Source organism: Perca flavescens, chromosome 12 (genome assembly GCF_004354835.1).
Source record: "Perca flavescens isolate YP-PL-M2 chromosome 12, PFLA_1.0, whole genome shotgun sequence".
Lineage (NCBI taxonomy): Eukaryota > Metazoa > Chordata > Actinopteri > Perciformes > Percidae > Perca > Perca flavescens.
The window spans coordinates 36,287,658-36,298,089 of record NC_041342.1 but is presented as its reverse complement, the minus strand read 5'-3'; the positions used below and the strand labels follow the sequence as shown (position 1 = coordinate 36,298,089).

The 10,432-nt window shown below is 43.1% G+C and overlaps 1 long non-coding RNA gene across 1 annotated transcript; it reads left to right on the top strand.

Moving 5' to 3' along the window:
* Positions 1-3,856: 3,856 nt before the first annotated feature.
* On the top strand, positions 3,857-10,003 carry LOC114565625 (uncharacterized). Its single transcript, XR_003693952.1, has 4 exons — positions 3,857-3,978; positions 8,193-8,282; positions 8,721-8,886; positions 9,156-10,003. It is a non-coding gene; the product is annotated as an uncharacterized LOC114565625 (long non-coding RNA).
* Positions 10,004-10,432: the final 429 nt, after the last annotated feature.

The window sequence follows — 10,432 nt, the reverse complement described above, 5'->3', positions numbered from 1 at the left end:
CCAGGTCCACCTGGGTTCCCTCTGCTGCACAGCTCCCTCCTGAAATCACAAATTTGACACAATTGGATAATGAATATTTTCAAAAAAACTATAGAATAGGCTGGACTAAATCCAACCTTAGCAAATGGGAAACTGAAGCACTCCGTCAGTTGGGTGAAAATGAAAAAATAGTGATAAAACCTGCAGATAAAGGGAGCGCAGTGGTCCTCATGGACAGGAAGGATTATCTGTGGGAGGGACACAGACAGCTTAATGACCAAAATTATTATACCAAACTAGACAGACCTATTTATAAGGATACCATACCAGTAGTTAACAAAATTCTTTTATCACTATATAATAAGAAATTTATTAACCACAAGCAAATGACCTACCTCCAGGGAAATAAAGAACCCAGAATGCGAAGATTTTACCTTTTGCCCAAAATCCACAAAAAAAGAGAGTCTTGGAGCCTCCCTTACTGCATCCCCCCGGGGCGCCCAATTGTCTCTGATTGTGAGAGTGAGACCTACCGCTGGCGGAATTCATAGATTATTATTTAAATCCTCTCTCAATATTACACCAAAGCTACATTAAGGACACGTTCCATTTTGTGGAAATTATTAAAAATATTATAGTTCCGCCATCAGCTTTTCTCTTTTCCCTCGACGTCACAGCGCTGTACACCAATATACAGACCGCAGAAGGATTATTGGCTGTCAGAAATATTTTCCAAAAATACCCCAATAGCAAGAGACCGGAGAAGGAGCTCCTCCAACTCCTGGAAATTAATTTAACCAAAAATGATTTTGAATTCGACGGCCAATACTTCCTACAGACCAGGGGGACAGCGATGGGGAAACGGTTCGCTCCTGCCTATGCTAATATTTTTATGGCCGAATGGGAAGAAAAAGCATTAGCAGCATGTGACAAAAAACCATTATATTATTTCCGCTTTTTAGACGACATATGGGGCATATGGGAATATTCGATGGAGGATTTTGAACAGTTTATGCTTACCTTAAATGGGCAGAGGGACTCCATAAAATTAACTTCAACCATTAATCAGGACTCAATTGACTTCCTGGACACGACGACCTTCAAAGGGGATGACTTCTCCTCAACACACAGACTGGATGTCAAAGTTTTTTTCAAAAAAACCGACACGCATGCGCTGTTGTTCAGGTCCAGTCACCACCCACGCCATACCTTTGCTGGTCTGGTAAAATCTCAACTATTGAGGTTCAAAAGAATATGCACCAGGATAATAGATTTTAAATTGGCAACCAAAATTCTCTTCTCCGCATTGGCCACTAGGGGGTACTCCCGCACCATGCTACGGCAGGCTTTGAGGACTTTCACTCAGCCTAAACCAATTTGTCTGGACCCACTCCTGCCCATTATTGTAACATATTCTGCAGAAAATGTGAAATTGGTCAAAACATTAAAAAATAATTTTATTTCCACTGGAGGTAACAGCGTTTTTCTGAAGGACCACAGACTCATTGCAGCCTTCAGAAAAAACAAAAATTTGAGGGACATTTTAGTCAAGGCTAAACTCAGACCTTTACAAGCCCTGAAGACTAGGGCACAGGGGGATTTCTACAGGAGGTACAGAACTGTACAGAATCAGAGCTCAAAAGAGGTTTTCTTAACCCAAAATAATACAACTGTACATCAGAAAAATATTATTTATTTAATTAGATGCTCACAATGTTCCAAGCAGTATGTGGGGGAATCAGGGAACTCTTTGTTGACCAGATTTACCCAGCACAGATACAATATCACCAAACAAAAAAATCTACACATCCCCTTAGTCCAACATTTTGTGGACCATGGCTGGACCAACCTCAGGGCCACCATCCTGGAGTCCAATCCAGCATGGTCGGTCCAGCAACGTAGGAGAATGGAGAGGTCTTGGATCCAAAAACTGGGCACACACCTGCCCAACGGCCTAAATGAGAGATAGGATAGGGGGGAATTAGTCTAAAGTCCATGGTTCGTGCTTCAATCCTGCTGCCTTACGGCAGCAGGATTTCATTTTTTCATTCCTAACCCTAACCCTAACCCTAACCCTAACCCCTAACCCTAACCCTAACCCCTAACCCTACCCCCTGATTGCTGAACAATTATGGGTTTGTACTAACCTCAGAACATGCACTGCCCCGAGTGTTACTGCCTTCCCCTCTGACCGATGGCGTGTTATGGGATTGCAGTGCGCTGTGACAGGCACCCATTGGCTTTCCCGCTTTCCCCTCTGACCGACGGCGTGTTATGGGTCTGCGGGTTGCCTTGGGGTTCTGATGGGGACCTGCCTTCCCTGATTATGGTATCGCAGAAAACCCCAGAACCAGCAACTACCGTTAGTGTCTTCCCCTCTGACCGACGGCGTGTTACGGGATTTCAGTACACTACGGACGCCTTCTCAACCCTCCATTCCCTCTTGTTAAACCTCCAAACTTTTACCACCTATGGTCTTCTTATCGAGGTAACAACTACCAGCCCAACCGAGACCAACGGAGCTATGCTGCGGTGACGAAGTGGAGCCAGCAAAACGGATCCGCTCAGACCACACAATGGAACCGAAGAGGGTGCTATTCCAACTACCGCCAACCTTTCTACGGTAACCAAAACAATCACCGCCAGAATAACTACACCTACAACAGAGGGGGAGGCCAGCAGCAGCGCTACCAAAACCCCCGCTTCACGGCACAGCGGTACAATGCTCCATCCACCGACGGACGGCAATTGCTTCGGCGGCCATTTCACTACAACACTAATGGCCAACAAAACACCAGGTTCGCAAAAAACAACACTAATGCTCATGCTACTGATCCAGAATTTATTCTCAAGACACGTCGTATTCACAAAATGATCAGGGCAGCACACCACTTGCACAATCTCACCTGCTGCTTTTGCTAAAATGACTAAACTTGGCTGAGATGATTAAACCTGCAGCTCCCAGTTCTAAAACTACCACACTCATTGAAGGCAATGCAAAACAATAGGAGCACACAACACTAGTCATCCTTAAAGAATACTACACTGACATTTTAAATGTGAACCTACACACCCTCATATGACACCTACACTCAGAATGGACTAAGAACTATGACATTGCAGCTTCCTGGTGCAGGAGCCAATTTCGCCGAAGGCTCAGACAGGAGACGCTAGATCTAGTTTACAGCAAAATCCTGGATGCATCTCCTGAAAACAACACGCAAGACTCACCTGCTGTCACTGCGCAGACCCAGACACCACCAACTGCCACTGCACAGACACAGGCTGACATAACAGCAGTGGACGCACAACCACAACCATCACAACAGGATCCTGAACAGAGACCCAGACGTGCCACCAGGACCAGAAACTCTGGGATTTCAGACATGCTGATCGAGGAGGCACCGGAGGACGAGCAGCCATCTGCATCACCACACACCGGAATACAGAGGGAAACTTCAACAACTGGACAGCCTGCCGGAACTACACAAGGGGACGGGCACTCTTCTATAGCATCAAACACCGAGACACAGGGTGAGACAGCAGAAACCAGACAAATCACCATCACTGCTGAGCTTCACGCCCCGCCTGTGGTCCAAACATTGCTGGACACACCAACTCCATCAGAGAAGCCACAGCTAGTTTCTACTAGCACCATGACTGAGGGAAGAGGAGATTGGACCCCCGAACCACAACCTGAGGAAGAGGTAAAGCAGCCTTCACCACTCCCTTCTTCTTCTCCTTAACTCTGCCCTTCCTCCCCCATCTCCCTTGCTCTGTCCCTCACCCTCCCTGCCCCCCTCCCCCCCTCCCCTACCATTCCAATGCAAGACGTACCCAGGGAACAAAGGCCTACACGCAGAGTTTCCACCTGCAAACCTGCTCCTCCTCTTCCACTGATTGACACAGAGATCCTAGATCCCCAGACGGCAGGATCCTCGTCGGACCTGATTTTAGTGGAGGCCCCTCAACCCGCGGATCAGGAACTAGTCCCTGAAGGTAACACCGTGACCACTTTTGCCGCACGATTTAGACTGGGCCCCACACAATCCACACGAGAACTGATCCAGAGCCAACTCAATTTTTCCTCACCCACAATGGGGAGGCCCGAAGGCAGGCCCTTTAGACATGAGAGCACAGACAAGAAGTTTTCAGATTGGGAGTTTGTGGCAAGGAAGAAATTCGTAATCCTAGGAGACTCAAATGTGGCAAAATTCCCTTCATTCACACAGCCCGAGCTACAAATAGATAGCTTCCCAGGGGGCACGTTTAGGCATTTAGAAACCATTCTGGACAAAACACCTGTATCTCCATATGTTGAAAAAATAGTCCTATCCTTTGGCATCAACAACAGGGCTCAAAAACCGGAGCAAACCTCAATCCCACAGATACAACGGGCTGTTAAAACGGCCCACTTTGCTTTCTCCAATGCCCAAGTCTTCATTCCCCTCATCAACTTCAGCAGGGCACTCCCACCCTCAGAACAGGAGAATCTGAGGCTGCTTAACACATACATTGCTGCTCACCAGAGATGCTTTCCCCAAAAACCGAAACTTTACCTGTTAGGCAGCAAGGATCCTCGTGCCAGATTATTTTATTTATTGCCAAAGATTCACAAGAAAGGAGACACCTGGAATGTCCCCTTTAAAATCCCACCAGGCAGACCTATCGTGTCCGACTGCGACAGCGAATCCTATTATACGGCAGAATTTATTGACTATTATTTAAACCCCCTTGCCAAATTACACCCTAGTTACGTTAAGGATTCTTACCATTTTATACAAAAAATAAAGGAGGCAAAAATCCCCCCTGGTGCTTTTCTTTTCACCTTGGATGTTGACTCATTGTACACGAACATTAACTCAACTGAAGGACTTTTGTCTATCAAAACAATATTCCAAAAATACCCCAACAGCAGACGTCCAGACAAGGAGCTGTTGCAATTATTAGAGATCAATTTGACCAAAAACGACTTTGAATTTAATAATCAATATTTTCTGCAGATTAAAGGGACCTCCATGGGGAAGAAATTTGGGGGGGTGTGGCACCACTCAGAAGAGGATTTTAAAGTGTTTTTAACCACTCTCAATAATCATAACCCTTCTATAAAACTAAAGTCTACTTTAAATTTAAATTCTGTAGATTTCTTGGACACAACAACTTTTAAAGGGGACAAATTTGAAGAAACAGGTAAACTGGAGATAAAAGTTTTCTTTAAAGACACAGACACACATGCGCTTCTTTTTAGATCCAGCTACCATCCCAGACATACCTTTGCTGGTCTGGTCAAATCACAACTTCTCAGATTCAGCAGGATTTGCACCAGAAATCAAGACTTTTTACATGCAGTTCAAATTTTGTTCTACAGTTTGACCAGTAGGGGGTACAAACGCTCCATGCTTCGCCAAATTCTCAGGACATTCAGGGAAGTTAAGCCCATCTGTTTAGATCCAATCCTCCCTATAATCACTACTTATTCCAGGGCGAATATTCAATTATTGAGGGTGGTTAAAAATAATTTTTATAGATCAGGTGGAAATACTTTATTTCTAAAAGATCACAGGATCCTTGCTGCCTACAGAAAAAATAGGAATTTAAGAGACATACTGGTTAAAGCCAAATTAAAAACATTAAAGGAACCTAAAAGCAGAGCACAAACAGATTTTTTTTTTAAATCGTAAATGGGTACAGAACCAGAGTACTAAAGAGGTTTTTCTCACCCAAAAAGACACACGAGCACAGTCAAAAATTTTTATTTATTTGATAAGGTGTTTACAATGTCAACTTCAGTATGTAGGAGAAACGGGGAACACAATCCTCATGAGGTTCACACAACACATGTATAATATTAATAAAGGAAAGAACATACATACCTTCCCCTCTGACCGATGGCGTGTTATGGGATTACAGTGCACTGTAACAGGCACCCACTGGCTTTCCCCTCTGACCGACGGCGTGTTACGGGTCTGTGGGGGGTCTTGGGGTTCTGATGGGGACCTGCCTTCCCTGATTACCAGGCAATTATGGTATCGCAGAAAACCCCAGAACCAGCAACTACCGTTAGTGTCTTCCCCTCTGACCGACGGCGTGTTACGGGATTTCAGTACACTACGGACGCCTTCTAAACCCTCCATTCCCTCTTGTTAAACCTCCAAACTTTTACCACCTAAATTCAACATCCCTGACCCAGCTTAGGTGGTCGTAACGAGGATGCAACGGGACCTAGGCCCCTTCCTACTCCCCATTCTTTAGCCTTTTTAGCACATTTTTCTTTTACTTTTTTGAGAATAGAATTCTTTAAACCTTAGCTTATTGATCCTAAATTCCATTCTCCCGTATCTAAAACTCAATTGGGCATGGAACACACTCTGGGGCTTGATCAACCCCAGGGGGGCCTCCCTCCGTTGAAAGTGTATAGTTGGTAATGGCCGAAACACTGATACTGGGGTCCACTACTGATGATGTGTTCCAAAATTTCGCTTCAAAATTAGTTTCACAATTTAACCCACTTCCAACATATAAATTCAATCTCTTTTCCTCCCCCCGTCCCCCCTCCCTGGGCGTGCACCTACTGGCTTTCCCGCCTTCCCCCCTGACCGTTCTGACGTCTCCCACTATGTGTGGTCGCCGGGCAGTTATGGGATTGCGGGGGGCCGTGGGCATGTGGTTTTCCCGTCCTCCCGCTTGACCTTTCCGGCGTCTCCCACCTTGGTGGGGGCGCCGGGGGTAACTTGTGGCTTAGTGTAATGTTTTTGCGAGTCATGTATAATTCTTCGGTAAATTTCTACCCTACTAGATCTATTAATGTTGGTTGTTTGTAGCTTTTATTGTCTGTTCGCCTTAGCCACCCCTGTATTTTATTTGTTGTTGGTATGTTCCAATTCCAGAGGCGCTCTTCAGGTGCAGTCATATATATAATATATGACTGAATAATATTATTTACCCCTAGCCAGAACAGAGCATATACACTATGTTACTCCTGTCCCTCCAGATATGCTATTTCCTTTACACAGATTGTTCTCATTCATCCCAGACTTCAATTTTCATGACTGATTTATTCATTGGAGTCATTGTTACCTTCACACTGTATCCCTTACCCTTACAATTGTTTTCAGTTTCAAATATATTAATGTATGGTACATTTTTAAACATTTCATTGTACAATGTGTAATCACATTTCACATCAAGTTCAACAAACCTGACACCAAAATACATTGTGCCATTGTAGTATGCTGTGAACATGATGGCCAAACGCTGGTGTTTCACATTGTAAGTCAGTATCCCTGCTGTTCCAGAGGTAGAGCCAGCGAAGGAGCATATCTCAGTTGGTCCGGGCAGCACAACATTCAAATATCTGTACAGCTGCTTTGCATTGAGTGTGTGCTTAGCAGGAGGCAGACTGCAAGACTGCAGGCAGGCTGCAAGTTTGGTCCCATGTGATAAGTGATCACAAAAACAACTGAGCAAAGAAAGAAACAGCAGGTTACAGTTTTCATATCGGTTCCATGTGACTCTCCTCATCTCACCTGTCTGATGTCATCGCATGCGTCCAGTCATTTTACTTACCTGCCATAAAACTTGACTGTTTGAAAGTTTTATAGCCATATTATGTAAATTGTATTTGAGGTACCTCAGTTTGCATGTATTAAGTTTACAGAATAATACAGAATTAATCTGCACACCAAAATGAATAGGTTTTGTCTTGACAATTGGTGAACAGTGTTTGATGGATAGGTAATTTCATTCTCAAGTGCCAAATAAACAGGACAAGAATGGGTCAAAACCATAAGGAAGAACACAGAAGAAAGAAGGAAAGGAGAAATGAACAAATGATAAAGTTATTCAGCTACTACGGCTCCTTCTGGGTTGATAGCTATGCTCTTATACAACAGGACAACAGTATTTTCTATCTGGGGGGCGGGGGTTGGGTCGCAGTTGGACAACAACATATGTCGGTGGGGGGTTATGGTAGCGCTGAGGGGAGGTTGCTCAGGGCCATCAAACAAACTAGGACTGCCAACTGGAAATCAGTGGGGTTGTAGACTTAAATGGGCAGTGAAAATTGGGGGTGAGCCCCAATGTAAAATATTACTCAGTAGCCTTTTTTAGAAGTGCTGTTAATATTCAGTACCTTCTATTGGTTGATACACCCACTGCATGTGCCATATAACTGGGTACTCTATGTTGGGAAGTCACTCTCACTGTCCTTGCAGAGCCACAGAGACTAGCTCCAGTCATTCTACGTCCACCCACAGTCCAGCTTCAGTGTCCATTCAGGCTCCTCACAGACAAGCCACATACAGGTATGATAAGCGCAGCATGAAACTGCAAAGGCTTCTTTTGGTTCCTTCTATGTTTTATTAATCTGCTCTGAAAAGAAGTCTGTGATTTAAATGTTTGTACTGCTGGTGTTGGGATAAATTGAATTTATAGTTGTATTTAAGTAGTTAATATATCAAAATAAACACATTTTTTGAAGTTATAATTACAATTTGATATGTTAAAATATATTTCCTCATGAACATTTAAAACACTGGGTCAGATCATGTGTTTGGAAATATACAGACACAAAGTTATGAAACATAGTGCATTTGTGTTGCCTTCTTTTCACAATGCCCCTTGTAATGACTTGTTCATTCTGTGAGATTGTTGAAACATCCAAAGTCTGCCACAGACATTTTGAGACCAGACTATTTATTTCCATAGAAAGTAGACCTACTAAGATTAGTCTGTTTTTACAGATATGAATCCAGCCATAGTCACTGCAGGAGCAGGAACAGCCTTGGCCAGCTTTTCTGGAGTTTCAATGCTGAACGAGATGATACAGCAATACATTGTTGGTGAAGGCCAAACTATTTCCATTCATCTAACAAATCGCTGCAACACGAAAATCCTTTCCAACCCTCAGTGAGTTTCTCATACACATTCCACTCCCACCTGACAGACTTAAGAAAAAAACATGCTTACAGGGTTAATGGGACCATACAGTTGCACATAATCCATGTGTCTTCTGAGCAAGACCACTACTTGTTTTGGGTTTAAAAGTTTATTTTATGTTTTGATTTTAATATTCAAAAATAATACTAATAACTTTTGAGCTATTAACAAAGACTTTTTGAAATTACTATGTCCCTAAGCTTAGCCTCTTCCCATGTGTGATTTACCTTTTTCACTAGGGTTTACATGTACTCTTCTGCTTATGGAAACTGCTTCAACCCACCCCAACCAACTGTGCTTCCCGGACTAACTGAGATATGCTCCTTCGCTGGCTCTACCTCTGGAACAGCAGGGCTACTGACCTACGATGTGGGAGATGAGCGTTTGGCAATCGAATTCACAAATTACTCTAAAGGCATGTTTTGTGAAGTCATGTTTGTTGGACTTGAGGTGAAATGTGATAGTACATTGTACAAAAAACTGTATGACTACCCACCATACATTAATAAATGTGGAACTGAAACCAAACGCGAGGGTAAGGAATGCAGTGTGAAGGTAACAATGACTGAAATGAAAAAATCAGTCATGAAAATTGAAGTCTGGGATAAATTAGAACAATCTGTGTAAAGGAAATAGCATATCTGCAGGGACAGGAGTAACATAGTGTATATGCTCTGTTCTGGCTAGGGGTGAATACTATTATTCAGTCATATATTGGCTTATTTAACCTTAATTTATTTATTTTATTTAAATGTATTTTTGTGACCAGATATATAGCAGCAAGCACCTGTACAGATGGAAGCTGAGCAGAATGGCTATAGTAGAGCAGCATTGAACTAAAGATACATGGTAAATATCATGAAAGCAGGTGCAAAAGGTATACAAAGTCAGTGCTGGTAATAATCCGCTCTTTAGTGTTTGCTCTTCATTGGTCTTCATTAATCCCTCTGCTCTGCCTCCAATCTACTGTGCTGTTATAGCAGTCATATGAGTCATTATCTGGTGACTATGGCCATGCATTGAGTTCATGCATTCACCAATACAGTCAGATAAATGTTGTCTAAACAATGGTCCAGACTTGGAAAGTAGCCAGAATGTATGTACCCGTATAAAAACAATAAAATACAGTTAAAACTCAGTAACTGGAAATCTGTCTATGTTGCACTGCCTGTGTTTCCATTTGTATCGTTACTTATTTGTGTCATAGTTTCCACATTTACATTTAGTAATTTAGCTACAGTGTAAAAGGAGACAGGGTAGCAATAAATGATATCCTTACATACAGTACTAGATAACCAGAGGATGATAATGCAGAGGATTAAATGACAAACCAGAGAAGTGACAAACTGGAAGAAGGGATCAGTTGAGATAGTAGTGGGTAAAAAGGAAGTGCAAGTCTGAGTTAGTGTGAGTCAAGCTAATTGGAGGTGTTAGGAGAGGAACTCATTGATTGGCACCAAACTCCACTTCAGTCTTGAATCAAGACTCTTGATATTAATTAAACCCTGATCAAACC